This window comes from Oncorhynchus keta, chromosome 14 (assembly GCF_023373465.1).
Source record: "Oncorhynchus keta strain PuntledgeMale-10-30-2019 chromosome 14, Oket_V2, whole genome shotgun sequence".
Lineage (NCBI taxonomy): Eukaryota > Metazoa > Chordata > Actinopteri > Salmoniformes > Salmonidae > Oncorhynchus > Oncorhynchus keta.
The window spans coordinates 75878417-75897690 of NC_068434.1; the positions used below are offsets into that span (position 1 = coordinate 75878417).

Consider the following 19274-nt stretch of genomic DNA (forward strand, 5'->3'; position numbering starts at 1 on the left):
TTATGAATCCCCTAATTAGTCACACTATGATACAACTGTAAAAATGTATTATTCCCAAAATTAACTTTTGATAATGGTAACATTTATCTTCTTTGTTAAATCACAGAACCATAGATATATTTCCCCCTGTCAAACGACAGTGTAAATTAGTGTTTAAGATAAACTACTTAGAAATGGAGACACCATCTCCAGCATTCAAATTGGCACACTTTGCCAACCTTTGTCGATCACCATTGGTTTCTGACCAAACCGGTGTCTGAAGACAGGTTCATATTATTAACACTAAGCACAATTTACTTCGCTTGAAAAATGCTCTCCAAAGCCAAATGAAATGTAAAGCAATTATCAAGTGACTGGGAGCGTTGGAGTGGATCCGCCACACGGACACCAATTAATTATTAACTGGGAAGCGGTGTCTTTAACCTCTTCACTCTGAGGCATTATCTTATCCCTGACAGGGCTCTCATAACAGGCCTGTCTCTCCCATTACCACCCGTCTATTTGCTAGTCAAAACCATTGTGACAGCCTCTGGAAATCCAAATCACCTCAATCACAGCTCATTTGTGGGAGAGGGAGGCATGTGATGAGTGTATCACAGGGAAAGACCGGCGTCTTGCGCTGCAGGTGCCTTAGGGAGGGTGTGCCCACCTGACAGCCCGCCCAGTGGGGAGGAAATGAGATATCAGGGTCAGGTCAGGGAGACGTCTGACCTTAAAATGGGTCACTACAGATCCACAGGTCTTGGATTGCTTTAAGCCAGAGGGGTCTTACAGTACTATCACATTCTTGGTTTAGCCAATCTCCCAATCATGTTTGAGTGATCTGCTAATAGTCTCATGAGAAGGATATTACTGTAATGGATTCTAAAAGAAACCTTACATGAGTGATATGTCAGCTTTCAGACTGATTGAACACAATGTACAGTACAGACTGGCTAAATAGAGAACATGCGTTAGATCTATCAGTAAGAGCTGCCATAACGGCTCAATAAAAGATAGGCCCAAATATAATTGCATTTGATTGTAAGCATTTCCAAAATATCAGAATTACTGCGCTTGCTGTGGAATTGAGAATCTGAACAAACCATATACATGTATTACTCAGTACTAAAGCCTCTAATGGGGTAGTCAAGCCTGTGAATATTGCTTTAACCATAGGGCTTGACGGACATTAATTAAAATGTGAATTAGCATGACGAATCGTATAGACAGAAGAGGCATGACTGCACTCAAAACTAATCAACAGCTCACTAAAACACCATTGGCACTTATGAAGTCCCAAATTACATATTTAGAGGCAAAAAAGGATGGGTTAGACAAACTACATTTTTGTGTTAGCAGCTTTCTTCCTTCAATGAATCAACGCCAGCAAAAGTGCCATGTATTGCAAAGGCCTAGCATGTATGTGAGTGACAAGGCAACGCAGACTGTACTTACCAACCTGGAGCAGCCTCAAAGTGTTCCATGTTTACTGCTTCTCACAGCCCATCAGACCTGAACACACAAACAAAAAAAGAGGCTTATGCTGTTATAATACACATTTAATCATCACTGATTTATTTTACAAGTCAAATAAGTTTCATGTTTCTAAGTTTATTTGCCACGTACACAGGATACAACAGGTGTAAAACAGTACAGTGAAATTCTTACCTTGAGAGCTCTTTCCCAACAATGCAGTGATAATAATATTATAGATAATAAAATGTACAAATTTAAATCACACAAGAACTACGATGTGTTAAAGAAACACGAGAATGCAAGTATATACACTGGTCACTGCAAGTACCTTTTTCAATGTGCAGGTGTACTAGAATGGTTGAGGTGGGTTTATACATAAAAAGTGACTGGTAGTAGGAATATATAAATACTTATGGTAATATATATGTAAACAGGAGTAATAAAGATGCAATTGCAAAGAGCACATATTACAAGTTAGCCTATTAGAAATGGGGTTTTGAATGAGGGAAACAAACTTCTTACATCATTTCCGATGTGATTGATATCCTGCGTTGTGTGTACCCTTTTACGTGCTTCTACACCTGCATTGCTTGCTGTTTGGGGTTTTAGGCTGGGTTTCTGTACAGCACTTTGAGATATCAGCTGATGTACGAAGGGCTATATAAATACATTTGATTTGATTTGACTAGTGTACTAGCCTAACAGACTGAATAGAGGTTGGTCTCCACAACCTTCTAAAACAGCATCATCATAGGCTTGGTTCACACACAGAGATACAGTAGAATATATTAACACGTAGACTATCCTACCAGACAGGAACCATATGCTTCCTCATGCTCACCAGATCGCAGTAGAAAGTAATTATGGCAGATAGAATGTCATCAATCGATCCCTCTGCTTTTTCAATCCTCTCAAACATAACTGTCAGAACCCCATTACAGTTTATTTACTGATCGTTTGTGGATGGAAATGCACATTGTTTCCCTTGACTGCAAGGGAGATGCAGTGTTTCAGATTGGAATGCAAATTAAAATGTGACATTGGAATGATGCCTGGACACACAAAGATAATAGAGGTCTCCTCTATCTCGCTCTCCACCCCCTCCATCTCTTTCTTCGACGTGCACTGCCATCGCACTTTCATGGTCTGTGTGGCAACAGAAAGGTGTAGGCCTAAATAAAATCTATAGTTGTGATTCTTCCACTGTAATAAACAAGAAATGCCAGGTTTGCAGTTAGGCTCCTAATCTTTTTCATTCGGATGAAAGGGGAGTAGTGCCTGAACTGTCTGCCCATTTGCTATATAATCATTAACCTAAATGTTTTCTTCTATAGGTGTAAATATGCTAAATAATGATGTTTGTTGAAGGTGAAAGTAGAGCTCAAAAAGTAGGCAGACTATGAACAGGTGCTGCTTTGTAGCCACACCACAGCTAATTAAAACCTTGGACACACACACACACAGAATGTGTGTATGCAATTAAAATGTAGACAGCAATCTTCCTTCCTTCAGCCAAAATATTTCATTCTTCTCATCTGCAACTTAATTATTTATTGACAGCTGGCTTTGATGACAAATGATAAACTTCACAGTACTAATGAAGCATGGAATTACATTACCTGATGAGGGAAGGCTTTGCATGTCTAGAATGACAATACTGAGGCAGTCTAGTTCACTAAATTACGGGATGAATAACATTATATAGACAGATTTAACTGATTGATGAGCAAAATCACATGTTCTTTGTCAATGCGGCAGGGTAGCCTAGTGGTTAGAGCGTTGGACTAGTAACCGGAAGGTTGCAAGTTCAAACCCCCGAGCTGACAAGGTACAAATCTGTTGTTCTGCCCCTGAACAGGCAGTTAACCCGCTGTTCCTAGGCCGTCATTGAAAATAAGAATTTGTTCTTATCTGACTTGCCTAGTTAAATAAAAATAAATAATGCCATGAGACTGTCAAACTAAGGACATTTTAGGTTAATAAAAAAAGAATAGTCTTGACTAGGCCACAAGCTCTCCTTGGTTACAATTGACTTCCTCTAAAAAACTATGCCTTTGTGCAGTACAGTATATGTGCTGAGTGTGTTTATTGTTGAGCACTGTGACTGGAGGAGCAATCAGTCTGAACTGAAAGAATCATGGACCTGCCTTTGCCAAGCTGAACATTCAGACATCCAATATCTGCTTAAAATCGTATACATCATACTGAATTACCTGACAGCTTCAATTGATGGGCACTTGAAAGAAATGTAAGGTGCCTTTAGTTCCTCCCCTCTGCAGCCATAAGTATGTAGCACCCTGTAAACAAGCCACTTAGTGGGCCCTCCATTAATTCCTACTGTCTTCTCAGGTCATGTCTGATACAGTGCCTTCAGAAACTATTTACACCCTTTGACTTATTCCACATTTTGTTGTGTTACAGGCTGAATTCAAAATTGATTCAATAGATTTTCAATAGATTCTTTCACCCATCTACACACAACACCCCATGATGAAAGTGAAAACATGTTTTTAGAAATTTTTGCAAATTTATTGAAAATTAAATATCTTATTTACCTAAAAACAGTATATACATCCCTGAGTCAATTCATGTTAGAATTACCTTTGGCAGCGATTAGAGCTGTGAGTCTGAGTAAGTCTGCTGTGAGTTTTTCTGGGTATTTCTAAGAGCGTTGAGCTGGATTGAGAGCTGGATTGTACTATATTGTACTATATTTAAACATTATTCTTATCAACATTCTTCGAGCTCTGTCAAATTGGTTGTTGATCATTGCTAGACAGACATATTCAAGTCTTGCCATAGATTTTAAAGCAGATTTAAGTGAAAACTAAAATCAGGACACTCAGAAACATTCACTGTCTTCTTTGTAAACAACTCCGGTGTAGATTTGTCCTTTTGTTTTAAGTTATTGTCCTGCTGAAAGGTGAATTAATCTACCAGTGTCTAGTGGAAAGCTGACTGAACCAGGTTTTCCTCTAGGATTTTGCCTGTGCTTAGCTCCATTCCGTTTATTTTGTATCCTGAAAAACTCATTCAGTCCTTAACGATTACAAGCATACCCATAACATGATACAGCCACCACTATGCTTGAAAATATGGAGAGTGGTATTGAGTAATGTATTGGATTGGATTTGCCTGAAACATAACACTTTGTATTCAGGGAAAAAAGTGAATTGCTTTTCCACATTTTAACAGTATTAATTCAGTGCCTTATTGCAAACAGGATGCATGTATTGGAATATTTATTTTGTGATATTGTAGGCTAGTGATACTGTAGGCCAGTGATATTGTCGACCATCAGCTGTTCCAGGAAAGAAAACAAATATTGATAGAAAATAATAAAAGCTAAATAAATAGTTTTGGCCACAGCTGGTACAGAGAAGACCAGTACCCGCGCAGACCTGAAAAACAACACAATGAGCGCTCTAAACAGCTGACTGATAAAAGATCTTATGCATTGGAATAAAGGCATAGGTCATTTATTAAATCAAGGACGCATTGGAAAACAAATGGTGAAAATTAGGAGGCACCAAGGAAAATCTATGCGTAAAGGAACTCAAGGCCGAAATACAGCAGTACTGAGTGGACAGTGCCAAGCACAGAAATACATTGGTTTAAACCATGACAGAGAGGTGGGGGTGTCTGTTTCATTTGGAAGCATTAATTATAATATTTAGCACTGTAAAACAGATTTACCACTACATTTAATAATTAATAACTTTACCATGCTCAAAGGGATATTCAAGGTCTGCTTTTTTTAATAAATGTTTTTTTTTAATCTACCAATTGGTGCCCATTCTTTGAAAGGCATTGGAAAACCTGCCTGGTCTTTGTGGTTGAATCTGTGTTTGAAATTCCCTGCTCGACTGAAGGACCTTACAGGTAATTGTATGTATTGGGGTACAGAGATGAGACAGTGCTCAACAGGATTTTAGAATGAGTATTTTTGCACACAGAGAGAGTCCATGCAACTTATTATGTGACTTAAATAATTTAGGCTTGCCATAACAAAAGGGGTTGAATACTTATTGACACAATATATTTCAGCTTTCCATTTTTTATTCATTTGTAAACATAAAAATGTAAAAAACATTATTACGCTTTGCCATTGTATAGGACAGTGACACATGCTTTACTCGGGGGAACCTAAAAATCCATTTGCCTTGCATGCACAGAGGACTCTACGTGTCGCTAGGAGATAACGCTCAACAAATTCAAAAGCAATTCTTAATGGTTTAATCACAATATTGGCTAACTTCTGTGTAACACTAGCCCAAGCAATAGGAATCAAAGAAGGCATCTTGAAAAGGATATATTCCACAGATTCTCAAATGACATCTCAAAGAGAAACATCTCAAATGTAAACACTGCAAAATAATCTTAGCAAAACACCGACTAGGCCTAATAACCAAGTTTAAACTTCAGTCATTCATAATTTTTAAGCAAGAAAAGATGCCAGAAGCCCTCAAACTATCCATGCAATAGGAATCAAAGGACGATAACAAAGTGGAAATGAATTCGTTAGCTTTCTGAAGACTTCAGGGGGATATACAGTGGGGCAAAAAAGTATTTAGTCAGCCACCAATTGTGCAAGTTCTCCCACTTAAAAAGATTAGAGAGGCCTGTAATTTTCATCATAGGTACACTTCAACTATGACAGACAAAATGAGGGATAAAAATCCAGAAAATCACATTGTAGGATTTTTTATGAATTTATTTGCAAATTATGGTGGAAAATAAGTATTTTGTCAATAACAAAAGTTTCTCAATACTTTGTTATATACCCTTTGTTGGCAATGACAGAGGTCAAACGTTTTTTCTGTAAGTCTTCACAAGGTTTTCACACACTGTTGCTGGTATTTTGGCCCATTCCTTCATGCAGATCTCCTCTAGAGCAGTGATGTTTTGGGGCTGTTGCTGTGCAACACGGACTTTCAACTCCATCCAAAGACTTTCTATGGGGTTGAGATCTGGAGACTGGCTAGGCCACTCCAGGACCTTGAAATGCTTCTTACAAAGCCACTCCTTCATTGCCCGGGCGGTGTGTTTGAGATCATTGTCATGCTGAAAGACCCAGCCACGTTTCATCTTCAATGCCCTTGCTGATGGAAGGAGGTTTTCACTCAAAATCTCACGATACATGGCCCCTTCATTCTTTCCTTTACACGGATCAGTCGTCCTGGTCCCTTTGCAGAAAAACAGCCCCAAAGCATGATGTTTCCACCCCCATGCTTCACAGTAGGTATGGTGCTCTTTGGATGCAACTCCGCATTCTTTGTCCTCCAAACATGACGAGTTGAGTTTTTATCAAAAAGTTATATTTTGGTTTCATCTGACCATATGACATTCTCCCAATCTTCTTCTGGATCATCCAAATGCTCTCTAGCAAACTTCAGATGGGCCTGGACATGTACTGGCTTAAGCAGGGGGACACGTCTGGCACTGCAGGATTTGAGTCCCTGGCGGCGTAGTGTGTTACTGATGGTAGGCTTTGTTACTTTGGTCCCAGCTCTCTGCAGGTCATTCACTAGATCCCCCCGTGTGGTTCTGGGATTTTTGCTCACCGTTCTTGTGATCATTTTGACCCCACGGGGTGAGATCTTGCGTGGAGCCCCAGATCGAGGGAGATTATCAGTGGTCTTGTATGTCTTCCATTTCCTAATAATTGCTCCCACAGTTGATTTCTTCAAACCAAGCTGCTTACCTATTGCAGATTCAGTCTTCCCAGCCTGGTGCAGGTCTACAATTTCGTTTCTGGTGTCCTTTGACAGCTCTTTGGTCTTGGCCATAGTGGAGTTTGGAGTGTGACTGTTTGAGGTTGTGGACAGGTGTTTTTTCTACTGATAACAAGTTCCCATCAGGTGCCATTAATACAGGTAACGAGTGGAGGACAGAAGAGCCTCTTAAAGAAGAAGTTACAGGTCTGTGAGAGCCAGAAATCTTGCTTGTTGGTAGGTGACCAAATACTTATTTTCCACCATAATTTGCAAATAAATTAATTTAAAATCCTACAATGTGATTTTCTGGATTTTTTTCCCCTCATTTTGTCTGTCATAGTTGAAGTGTACCTATGATGAAAATGTACAGGCCTCTCTCATCTTTTTAAGTGGGAGAACTTGCACAATTGGTGGCTGACTAAATACTTTTTTGCCCTACTGTACTCACCTGCAAGGATGGTGATCTTATCAAAGGGTGTCTGATATCATGTTGGTGCATTTCATTAAACCATACATTAGAAGAACTAGGCTATGTGCTGTACTGTGTCACAGACAGTCCTCTACTGGACTTAAGTTGTTATATGGGACTGTTTTGTAGTCACAGCAAATCATCGGACAACGCCATCCAGGTCTATCATTATCACTGTATGTGTTGTGGTATCCCAGGAGGTCTACCCCGGGGGATGGTAATAGAGGGGAGGTACGTGAGGTGACGTTGGCTCCCTCTGCTAGGAATACAGGAGCTGGGCACCCCGACACGGACAACTCCAAGTGGAGGTAATTAGGGGAAAATGCCAACCAGTCGTGGAGGCCAAATAAAAGGAGCACTGTGGCACACCACGAGAGAGAACGGGGAGAGGCCGACAGCAAGCAGAAGTGGAGAAGAAGGACCGAGCCAAACCTAGGTGATTTTCTTTTAGGTTTATTTTCTGTCTTAGTAAAGTTGTTTTTGCAGACTCTACCCTCCCGCTCAACCCAACGGTTTACCACAGTGTAGGGTATCCAGGCTATATCAGGAAGCAATTCCTTGACATATCTCAAGATCCCCTATATCAAAACAATATGGGGTAAATCCATTTGAATTCAATCACTATTTGACAGCATCCCTTTTGATTTAAACAAAACTTTCCATACTGTTTGCCCATGGAAGTGGCCAGAAAGTTACTTTTTTGACCCGAATTCAGGAGATAAAAAGATGCTCAAAGTTTACCCATTTTGTATACCCCACCATACCATGAGACATCCATGTCTTCATTACTGGAAAGATCAACAGCATTTAAAAGCTTACAAACAGCGTTCTCAAACTATTTTTCTTTTCAAGAAGTAAGGTTTAATAAAAATCATGTAATGTTTAAGCATTTAACGTCAATTACCTAAAACTGCATAAACTCCCAATTTTTTGTTGTTGTATATTTGCATGTATTCGCTTAGACCCTACTTCATATCATCTGAGTTAATTGTGTTGTGCCTGCCATTGGTTGAAACACAATATGCTCTTGAATACAGGGTGGGTGTCACTTCAATCTTAGAAATAGAATTCATAGAATGGACCTAATCCTTCATACCATTGCAATTTGGCTGGTACACCAGTGAAATTAAAAGTCATTTAAATTTTAACTTCAATTACTAAATCACAAACATGACTGCCGGTCCACCCACTGTCCAATGTCAACTTAAATGGTCATTTCTATTCTAAATCTATAGGATTTCAATAGGTGTCCTATGTACGATTGACAGTAAAATTTTAAACATATTCCCATTCAAGACAACATTGTGATGTTTGGACCGCCAACAATCTTTGTGGTACCATCTGAGAGTTGAAATTTCAAATGTATTCCCAATTTAGTACATTTATCAGCCAAAACATTATACCCACCCTGTATTCAAGAGCAAGTTGTGTCTCAACCGATGGTGGGCACAACACCAAAACCTTAGATGATGTAAAATAGGGGCTTAGCTACAACTATATATATATATATATGTTTTTAGATAATTGACAATAAAAAGATAACATTTATTTTATTTAAGTTTTTTTTTTTTACCAGAAGTTCTAAAATAGTTTGACATCCCTGTTTGTAAGCTTTTAAATGTGAATCTCAACTGTTTATCTTTCCAGAGATTAATTGTTCCTATTGTTATTGAATGTACTTTTGTTAATCTCATGTGTAACTGTGTTGCTGTTTTTTGTCGCACTGCTTTGCTTTATCTTGGCCAGGTCGCAGTTGTAAATGAGAACTTGTTCTCAACTGGCCTACCTGGTTAAATAAAGGTGAAATAAATAATAATAAAGACATGGATGTCTCATAGCATTTTAAAATGTTTATCTAACCTTTATTTAACTACGCAAGTCAGTTAAGAATAAATTCTTATTTACAATGACGGTTTACCAAAAGGCAAAAAGCCTCCTGCAGGGACGGGGGGCCTGGGATTAAAAATATTTTAAAAACAATATAAATATAGGACAAAACACACATCACAACAAGAGAAAACACAACACTACATAAAGAGAGACCTAAGATAACATAACAAGGCAGCAACACATGACAACACAGCATGGTAGCAACACAACATGGTAGCAGCACAAAACATGATATGAACATTATTGGGCACAGACAACAACACAAAGGGCAAGAAGGTAGAGACAACAGCACATCCCACAAAGCAGCCACAACTGTCAGTAAGAGTGTCCATGATTGAGTCTTTGAATGTTAGTGATAAAACTGTCCAGTTTGAGTGTTTGTCGCTAGCTGCAGCGAACTGAATAGTGGAGCGACCCAGGGATGTGTTTGTACTTTGGGGACCTTTAACAGAATGTGACTGGCAGAATGGGTGTTGTATGTGGAGGATAAGGGCTGCAGTAGATATCTCAGATAGGGGGAGTGAGGCCAAAGAGGGTTTTATAAATAAGCATCAACCAGTAGGTCTTGCGACGGGTATACAGAGATGACCAGTTTACAGAGGAGTACCCTCTAGCCAAACTCCCAAGTACTTGTATAAGGGGACTACCTCTAGCTCTAAACCCTCAGATGTAGTAATAACACATGTGGGAAGAGGGGCATTTTTCTTACCAAACCACATGACCTTTGTTTTGGAGGTGTTCAGAATAAGGTTAAGGGTAGAGAAAGCTTGATGGACACTAAGAAAGCTTTGTTGTAGAGCATTTAACACAAAATCCAGGGAGGGTCAGCTGAGTATAAAACTATCATCTGCATATAAATGGATGAGAGCTTCCTACTGCCTGAGCTGTTGTTGATGTAAATTGAGAAGAGCGTGTGACCTAGGATTGAGCCTTGGGGTACTCCCTTGGTGGCAGGCAGTGGCTGAGACGGCAGATTTTCTAACTTCTTACACTGCCCTCTTTGAGAGAGGTAGTTGTCAGCCCAGAGACCCCTCAAGACACCAATACTCCTTAGCCGGCCCACAAGAATGGAATGGTCTACCGTATTAAAAGCTTTGGCCAAGTCAATCAAAATAGCAACACAATATTGCTTAGAATCAAGGGCAATGCATCATTGAGGACCTTTAAGGTTGCAGTGAAACATCCATAACCTGAGCGGAAATCAGATTGCATACCCGAGAGAATACTATAGACATCAAGAAAGCCAGTCAGTTGATCAACACTTTTGATAAACAGGGCAAAATAGAAATAGCCATATAAGAGTTAGGATCAGCTTGATCTCCCCTTTAAATAAAAGGGTATGTAATTGAATTCAAATGTATTTACCCTATGGACAGCACCAGTGCCATATATTAAGAGAGTTGGGCCAGGTTTTGGAACGGACGCCATGTTAGCACCTTTATTCTGAAAATTGAAGACGTACCAATACGAGAGAGACTCTGACAATTCCCTACGTCATGAGCCGCTGTAAACAAGTAAAATATAGCAGTGAATTTAACTGACATTTTTATTGATTAGCATCCGGGAAGTCTGTACTGTTTTGCGGTGTCAACAAATTGCATACACAGTATGCTTTAACTGCACATCTTCATTGGTTTTAAAAACTATTAGAAATGAACAACACAATGCGGACGTGTCAATTGTCACTTAACAGCGGCTATGGAGGAGAAAGTGGCGCTTGCTGAACGTTCAGACAGAGACCGCATGCATTGGCCCAACTCTCTATATACAGTATGACTCTGGACAGCACTATCCTCTGTAGGCGGTGGGCCGAAAAATCGGATCTGCTTTAGTTTTGGAGATGATCACTTTCTGGTGAGGGAGGAGATGTTTTTTAAATATTTAGCATATTTCATATGAACACATTTCCGTTTGCTGGCAATGTTAATTCTTGCAATTGTTTTCAAAATACATACTTGTATGTTTGCTAGCTGGACAGGCAAACGCTGTCAAGTACTAAACAGTAAATCAATCAATCAAAACTCTTACTATCCAGGTACCATCTCTGCTGATCACGTCTGCCAATCATGTTCTTTGTACCTAAGATACATAAACACAGCTGGCGAAAGCTCGAGAGATCTCTGCCCGGCAAACTGCTATCAAGTCTTTTTAATATAATCTATTTAGTTATAGAAACATGATACCATCAATGTAAAATAACTCCCAACTTTACTTAGAACGCAGTAGCCTTAGCAATGTAGCTAGCTAGCTAAAATAAGCAGACATGTTGCTAGCTGGCAGCAGCAGATACTGTAGCTTTATCACTAGCATGCCATTCTGGGACAGGGTGCTTTAGCTATCATTATTAGTAATAATTTAAGACTACAAAAATCTATAGGACAAGTATTGTAAAGCTAATACAGTTATCAAGGCAATCATGCTGACAAAAGAAATGCTTGTAAACCCGAGCAGAGACTTGACTTGGGTCTGGTTTCAAGGATGGACTTTTTTGACAGAGGAACTACGTCACTGCCTACATCATTACTTTATCCACTTCAACAAAAAACAAATTAGTAGCAAGCAAGATGGAGATCACGCATGTTTTTTATGGAGTGCATTTCACAAGTGGCTAGTGTGCATCAACATCCGCAGCGTTCTGGCATGTCTGCCTCTCCCTATTGGGAGAGTCCACAGATATTTTTTTCAACCCTTATAGACATAGGCAGTGACATAGTTCCTCTATGCCAAAAGAGTCCATCATGGAAACCAGACCCTAGTCACTGTGTTGCAAAGGTTGGGATTTTGATACTAAATTATCACTGTCAATGGGCCTAGTTGGAACAGGATGCAGAGCACCCTGCCTCTATCCTTACCCTAGTCGCCTTGTTATTGTCATTTCTCTATCCTTACCCTAGTAGCCTTGTTATTGTAATTTATCTATCCTTACCCTAGTAGCCTTGTTATTGTCATTTCTCTATCCTTACCCTAGTAGGCTAGTTATTGTCATTTCTCTATCCTTACCCTAGTCGCCTTGTTATTGTCATTTCTCTATCCTTACCCTAGTAGCCTTGTTATTGTAATTTATCTATCCTTACCCTAGTAGCCTAGTTATTGTCATCTCTCTATCCTTACCCTAGTAGCCTTGTTATTGTCATTTCTTTATCCTTACCCTAGTAGCCTTGTTATTGTCATTTCTCTATCCTTACCCTAGTAGCCTAGTTATTGTCATCTCTCTATCCTTACCCTAGTAGCCTTGTTATTGTCATTTCTCTATCCTTACCCTAGTAGCCTAGTTATTGTCATTTCTCTATCCTTACCCTAGTAGCCTAGTTATTGTCATTTCTCTATCCTTACCCTAGTAGCCTTATTGTCATTTCTCTATCCTTACTCTAGTAGCCTAGTTATTGTCATTTCTCTATCCTTACCCTAGTAGCTTAGTTATTGTCATTTCTCTATCCTTACCCTAGTAGCCTAGTTATTGTCATTTCTCTATCCTTACCCTTGTAGCCTAGTTATTGTCATTGCTCTATCCTTACCCTAGTAGCCTAGTTATTGTCATTTCTCTATCCTTACCCTAGTAGCCTAGTTATTGTCATTTCTCTATCATTACCCTAGTAGCCTAGTTATTGTCATTTCTCTATCCTTACCCTAGTAGCCTAGTTATTGTCATTTCTCTATCCTTACCCTAGTAGCCTAGTTATTGTAATTTCTCTATCCTTACCCTAGTAGTCTAGTTATTGTCATTTCTCTATCATTACCCTAGTAGCCTAGTTATTGTCATTTCTCTATCCTTAACGTAGTAGCCTAGTTATTGTCATTTCTCTATCATTACCCTAGTAGCCTAGTTATTGTCATTTCTCTATCCTTAACGTAGTAGCCTAGTTATTGTCATTTCTCTATCCTTACCCTAGTAGCCTAGTTATTGTGATTTCTCTATCCTTACCCTAGTAGCCTAGTTATTGTCATTTCTCTATCCTTACCCTAGTAGCCTAGTTATTGTCATTTCTCTATCCTTACCCTAGTAGCCTTGTTATTGTCATTTCTCTATCCTTACCCTAGTAGCCTTGTTATTGTCATTTCTCTATCCTTACCCTAGTAGTCTTGTTGTCATATCTCTGTCCTTACCCTAGTAGCCCAGTTATTGTAATAAAAAAAATGGACTGTTAGGATGTTATTTTCTAGGTCTTAACCTACAATCCTCTGCTGTGATGATTTCTTTGATTCATTCATGTCTCCCATGATCTATTCAGTTCTCCTCTCCTTTGTCCTGGTCCCAGAGATCAACCAAGTGCTATTCACCAAGCATGGGCTCAGCTGATTCATTCACCTGTGAGGAGAACCATCCTGCTGCAGTTTGAACTAGCCCTGCCATCACTATTAGACATTGAGACCCCATATGCGTTTGTCTGTTGTCTTTTCTTTGTGGGTTTTATCTTACAGTCTATTGAGTTGAAGAGAAGCAACTACAGATACACATGGTTGTTAGAGCATCTCAAATACTGCATTCAATATAGAATCAGTTTGACGAGGTGAAAAACAGATCATGTTTTACTATTGTAACATGCAGTGATGAGAATTATATTGTCCCCGTCAGGAGCCCAGACTTTTGCCGTAGATGGTACAGTTATCGTCTCTGGACTACACAATCTTGAGATTGCATTCCGCTAAGGCACTTCTCTCTACATCGGTGATCTACATTGGTGACCAGGGAGGTATCCTTTCGATACACCTATGGGGCCAGGGCACACAAGTGCTCCTAGAGAGGTGGGGGGGGGGACACACACTGAAGCATGTGTTGATGACAGATACCTCAAATACTGCCTGAGACATCTTCGCTATTTGTCTCTTTATTCAAAATGGTGAAACACTAAATGTGATGTTCTTTGTTCTAATGTATAGGCATGGCAGGTACACTATGGCAAACATGCATATTTAGTAGTAGAATAATGGATTGGCAAGAATTTGGCACCATCAACTTTGAAGTTTAGTAAGAAAGTAATAATTTAAACCACCTAAATCTATTCAAATTCGCTGGACATTTAGCATTTGAAACTCAAACATTCATTTCCCAACTGCTTTTTCTATAATCCTGCAGTCTCTTTATCATTCTCCACATCTTATATTAAAATGCATTCAACATTATGTGTGCCGACCATGGTATTGGGCAGCTGCTGACATTTGAGAATTCATCTGATTTAGAATCAAACTCTGGTCATCTTATTGCAGAGCACATTGTATACATTTTGCCCAGCTGTTTTTAGAGAAGATTGTATTGCAAGGTTGTCTATGTGTAGGATATGCCATGTTGGCTAATATGCAGCTGTTGTTTTTAAACCTCCATTCTAGAATGCATGACACACAGACATTTCTATCTATACCTTTTGGGCTTTATGCAAAATGATATGACTGAATGTTTCTTTAACCCTTACACTCATGGGATTTGGCCTCTATGGATAAAGCTAAATTGAAATGTTTCTTACAGAAGAAACATGGAAAGCATATGTATAACCATGGTAGCAATGAAAAGGGAACAGTTTGGAGATTATGGGAAAAAATTATGATTAAAAGGTGAGGACACAACAGTTCACCTGACAAGACTGAATCCAACCATAAAACTGGATTTTATGTGCATTTTACATTTACTGTTGTGGCAAAATGGCTTAAGGACAACAAAGTCAAGGTATTGGAATGGCCATCACAAAGCCCTGACCTCAATCCTATAGAAAATGTGTGGGCAGAACTGAAAAGGCGTGTGTGAGCAAGGAGGCCTACAAACCTGACTCCGTTACACCAGCTTAGTCAGGAGGAAAGGGCCAACATTCACCCAATGTATTGTGGGAAGCTTGTGGAAGGTTACCTGAAACATTTGACCCAAGTTAAACAATTTAAAAGGCAATGCTACCAAATACTGATTCAGTATGTAAACTTCTGACCCACTGGGAATGTGATGAAAGAAATAAAAGCTGAAATAAATCATTCTATCAACAATTATTCTGATATTTCACATTCTTAAAATAAAGAGGTGATCCTAAATGACCTAAGACAGGGACTTTTTACGAGGATTAAATGTCAGGAATTGTGAAACTGAGTTTAAATGTATTTTTGCAAAGGTGTTTAAACTTCCGACTTCAACTGTATAACACCATGTCATCTTCTAACTGTACATCAAACATAGTGATCATAAAAATTGACACTGTATATAACATAAGTTTAATGATATGGAAACAAGAACTGCACATTTGGACTTGCGAGTGTTTGGCTTGCTTGTATGACATCAAAGCTGTATTTATTATAATCCTCAACGTCTCAAAGTAAATAGAGTCCTTGTAATTTACAGCATTTTCCTCACTCAGACAATAAAACATTTGCAAAAGTTGCCCAATTAGTGGGAGGGATAGGGGCAAATTCTTGTCGCGCGTGGTGCTCAAGACAGAACGGTTGTCAAAACCCATGCAAAGCTGTGAAGTAATGCATAGCATATTACAGTAGAGCCACTGCGTTCCAATTTAGCCACTTATCAGTGTCCAAATGTGCCATTTTCACCCCGTACAAGTGTGAAGGCCTATGCCTGCAGATAGTTACTTGAAATGAGACATATAACCATGCCAAAACATGATTCAAAATGGGAATTCACCGACAGATAGCTCGTGAAACACCAGCTTCCTAAGCAGGCAAATTGACATTTACAATAGCTGGCTAGGCTAGTCAGACTAACATTGACTAGCTTTCAATAAATTGGCTAAGCGATCAACGGAGTTACCTCTTCATACGATCAAGAAAATTCACATTGCATGCTGCATATTTCAAGTGCACTCAAAAAACAGATTTTGATCTTATTTCAGTCTTCATCAAACATTTCTGCAAGAATTTAAGGTGCCAACACATTTTATAGTCATAAGACTGTTTCACTGTCAGATAAAAAAAATACAAAATAAATCAGCGCCTCCCTCAGGGATCAACTTCACGCTTTTCGGCCCACTGCAGTTTATCTTAGACTGGTAGGCCTAGCCATAGAGATCTTATTAAATTACTGTTCTAATTATATGGGCCTAGCCTATTCAAACGTGTCATTAGAGGAAGCCATGAAACAAGAACATTACATTCTTAACCAACAAAAACATTATTGCAAGAGGAGCCAATACCCAGCTGCTTGAAACACATAATTATTTCAACCTCATACAAGCAGCAATTAACCTTCTATGACCCCTTCCTGCTAAATATAATTATCTGGCATGAAACCTGCATAGTAGTGTTTTAATGTGTGTGATGTTTAAAAACATTCAATGCACTGATTGAATGGAGTTTGAAGGATTCCTTTTAACAGCTTTCTGTCTGCAAATGAAGTCAGATAGCTAGTTTTCTACTTACAGTGGTGGAAGAAGTACCCAATTTTCATACTTGAGTAAAGATACCTTGATAGGAAATGACTCGAGTAATAGTCACCTGGTAAAATACTACTTGAGTAAAAGTCTAAATGTATTTAGTTTTAAATATACTTAAGTATCAAAATAAAGTATAAATAAAATTGCTTATATTAATAAGCAAAGAGCACAATGTTCTTGTATTTTCTTTTCTTTTTTAAAATCCACAGATAGCTACGGGCAGGCACACTCCAACACCATTTACAAATGAAACATTTGTGTTTAGTGAGTCCACCAGATCAGAGGCAATAGGGATGTTCTCTTGATAAGTGTGTGAATTGGGCCATTTTCATGTCCTGCTAAGCATTCAAAATGTAATGAGTACTTTTGTGTGTCAGGGAAAATGCATGGATTAAAAAGTACATTATTTTCTTTAGGAATGTAGTCAAGTAAAAGTAGTCAAAAATATAAATAGTAAAGTACAGACAACAAAAAACGATAAGTAGTACTTTAAAGTATTTTTACTTAAATACTTTACAAAGACTACTTACCTACAATATAATATGTTGGGAAAATAGTTTTAGCTCTATTTATTCAGTGAACTAACTGTGAACTAACGTTAGTAATAAGCAAGCTAATTTACAGGACTTCTCAAAATAATCATTAACTACATCAGCAAATCCAGTCCTCGGGGGACGGATTGGTGTCACACATTCGTTCCAGCACCTGCTAACACACCTGACTCCAATAATTAACTAATCATGATCTTCAGTTTAGAATGTAATTAGTCTAATCAGCTCTATTTGCTAGGAAAAAGTGTGACACCGACACTCCGGTCCCCAAGGACGGTAGTTGCCCATCCCTGAACTAGATTAACGTTAATCTCGAATTAATCAAATTATGAAGCCACCGCTACAAAACGTAATATATAGCTACATAATTACACATTATTAATGAAGATTACCTAATGTTAGTCATTAACGAAAAAATTGCAGAGTCAAAACAAAACACACTGCTGCTTTTGCGTGTGTTGCCATGGCAACAGCGAAAAGTATGCAAACGACCTACTTTTCATTGAAACATAACTAACTCATTTAAATCCTATTAATCTATTCACATGCATTTACCTGATATTTGTTCGTTGGGGGTAACGGTGAGATCCGTTATTGTATTCATCCAACGTTACAGTCTCTTTAGCAACCAGGAATCAAGTGACATCGCAAGAGCCACTTTCCTTAACTTTTCTTGTGTGATGCGAAAGGTGGTGTACTACGGATACTAAACAGGGACAAAAAAGCGCAGTGAAAATCTGGCGTCATATAATATTCTCTACCAACAGCAACACTTGATTTGAATGCTCTACTAAAGGAAATGTATATTCTTATAGAAATACATAATTCATGTATTGCTGTTACGGTATACAAATTGTCATACAATGGAATGTTTTGAATATTAAACCTATTTATTTTCACACATTTCATGAAGATAAGAATAAGTCTGACTATGGTAAGTCAAACTAAGTAGCACTATAGTTTACGTATGCAAACTTCACAGGGTGGCCTATCTGCCTTCATGGTGATTAGTCTCCATCTAGTGGAGAAAAGTGATATAAAAAATGATTGCCGTCAATATGTTTCTTATTATTTTGTGCCTAATGTTAGAATTCAATTTCTGTAAAATTCAAAAATTCATATTTCCAATTATCAGCTTAGGAGGGAACAATACAGTTTAAATGTGATAAGCAGTGGTATTTGGATCTCCTTTTAGTACACATTTTTAGACCTACCTAACTGCCAAGTTGGCAGTTTATGAGGATGACAGCAACATTATTTTTGACTAAATGCAATCCCTGTTACTGTAGCATGACAACAACTTTTAATGAATCTTAAAAGTAAAGGCAAGATCATCAAACACATTGTAAGTGTTACTAGATTCCAGAGCTCCTTTGAGTCCCCCACTTTAATAGCTTCCACTATTTGGAAGTCTTGCCAGTTCTCGGACTGTCCATTGTAAACATTATTTATGAAAGAGTGATGCTTGTATAATATACTTTTGCAATTGTATTGTCTCTCAACGTATGACCACATTTTCTAAATACAACAGAATGGAAAAGACAACATTATTGTGATATTAAATTCCTTATTAAGAACTGAGCCAAACTAAAAAAGCATGTCAAACTTAGGGATAACATTTTGGACAGACATTTAAAGACATTACAAGCTGAGTTAAATCAATGTTTCTGCTTTTTGGAAAGATAATAATCACTAGATGAGATAGCTGATCACATGCAAACAGTACCCTGAAATCCAAGCACAGCAGTTAAGCCTTGCAGGTCTGAGCTGGGTTGTATACACATTATCCTACCAACAATCGGCACATAGTTCTAATGAGATTCCAAAG

General features: G+C 38.5%; 1 protein-coding gene across 3 annotated transcripts in view; it reads right to left on the bottom strand.

The window, feature by feature from the left end:
- stk33 (serine/threonine kinase 33) overlaps window positions 1-18152 on the bottom strand; it is a 29990-nt gene extending 11838 nt beyond the window's left edge. For 2 of the 3 annotated variants that reach the window (XM_052462593.1, XM_052462595.1), the window contains exons 1-2: window positions 18002-18152; window positions 1438-1494 (exon numbers count right to left, since the gene is read on the bottom strand). The gene's annotated coding sequence lies outside the window, so the exon portion shown is untranslated. Of the gene's footprint in view, window positions 1-1437; window positions 1495-15289; window positions 15371-18001 lie in introns of all 3 variants that reach the window. The other variant, XM_052462594.1, reaches the window with a different exon arrangement.
- Window positions 18153-19274: the final 1122 nt, after the last annotated feature.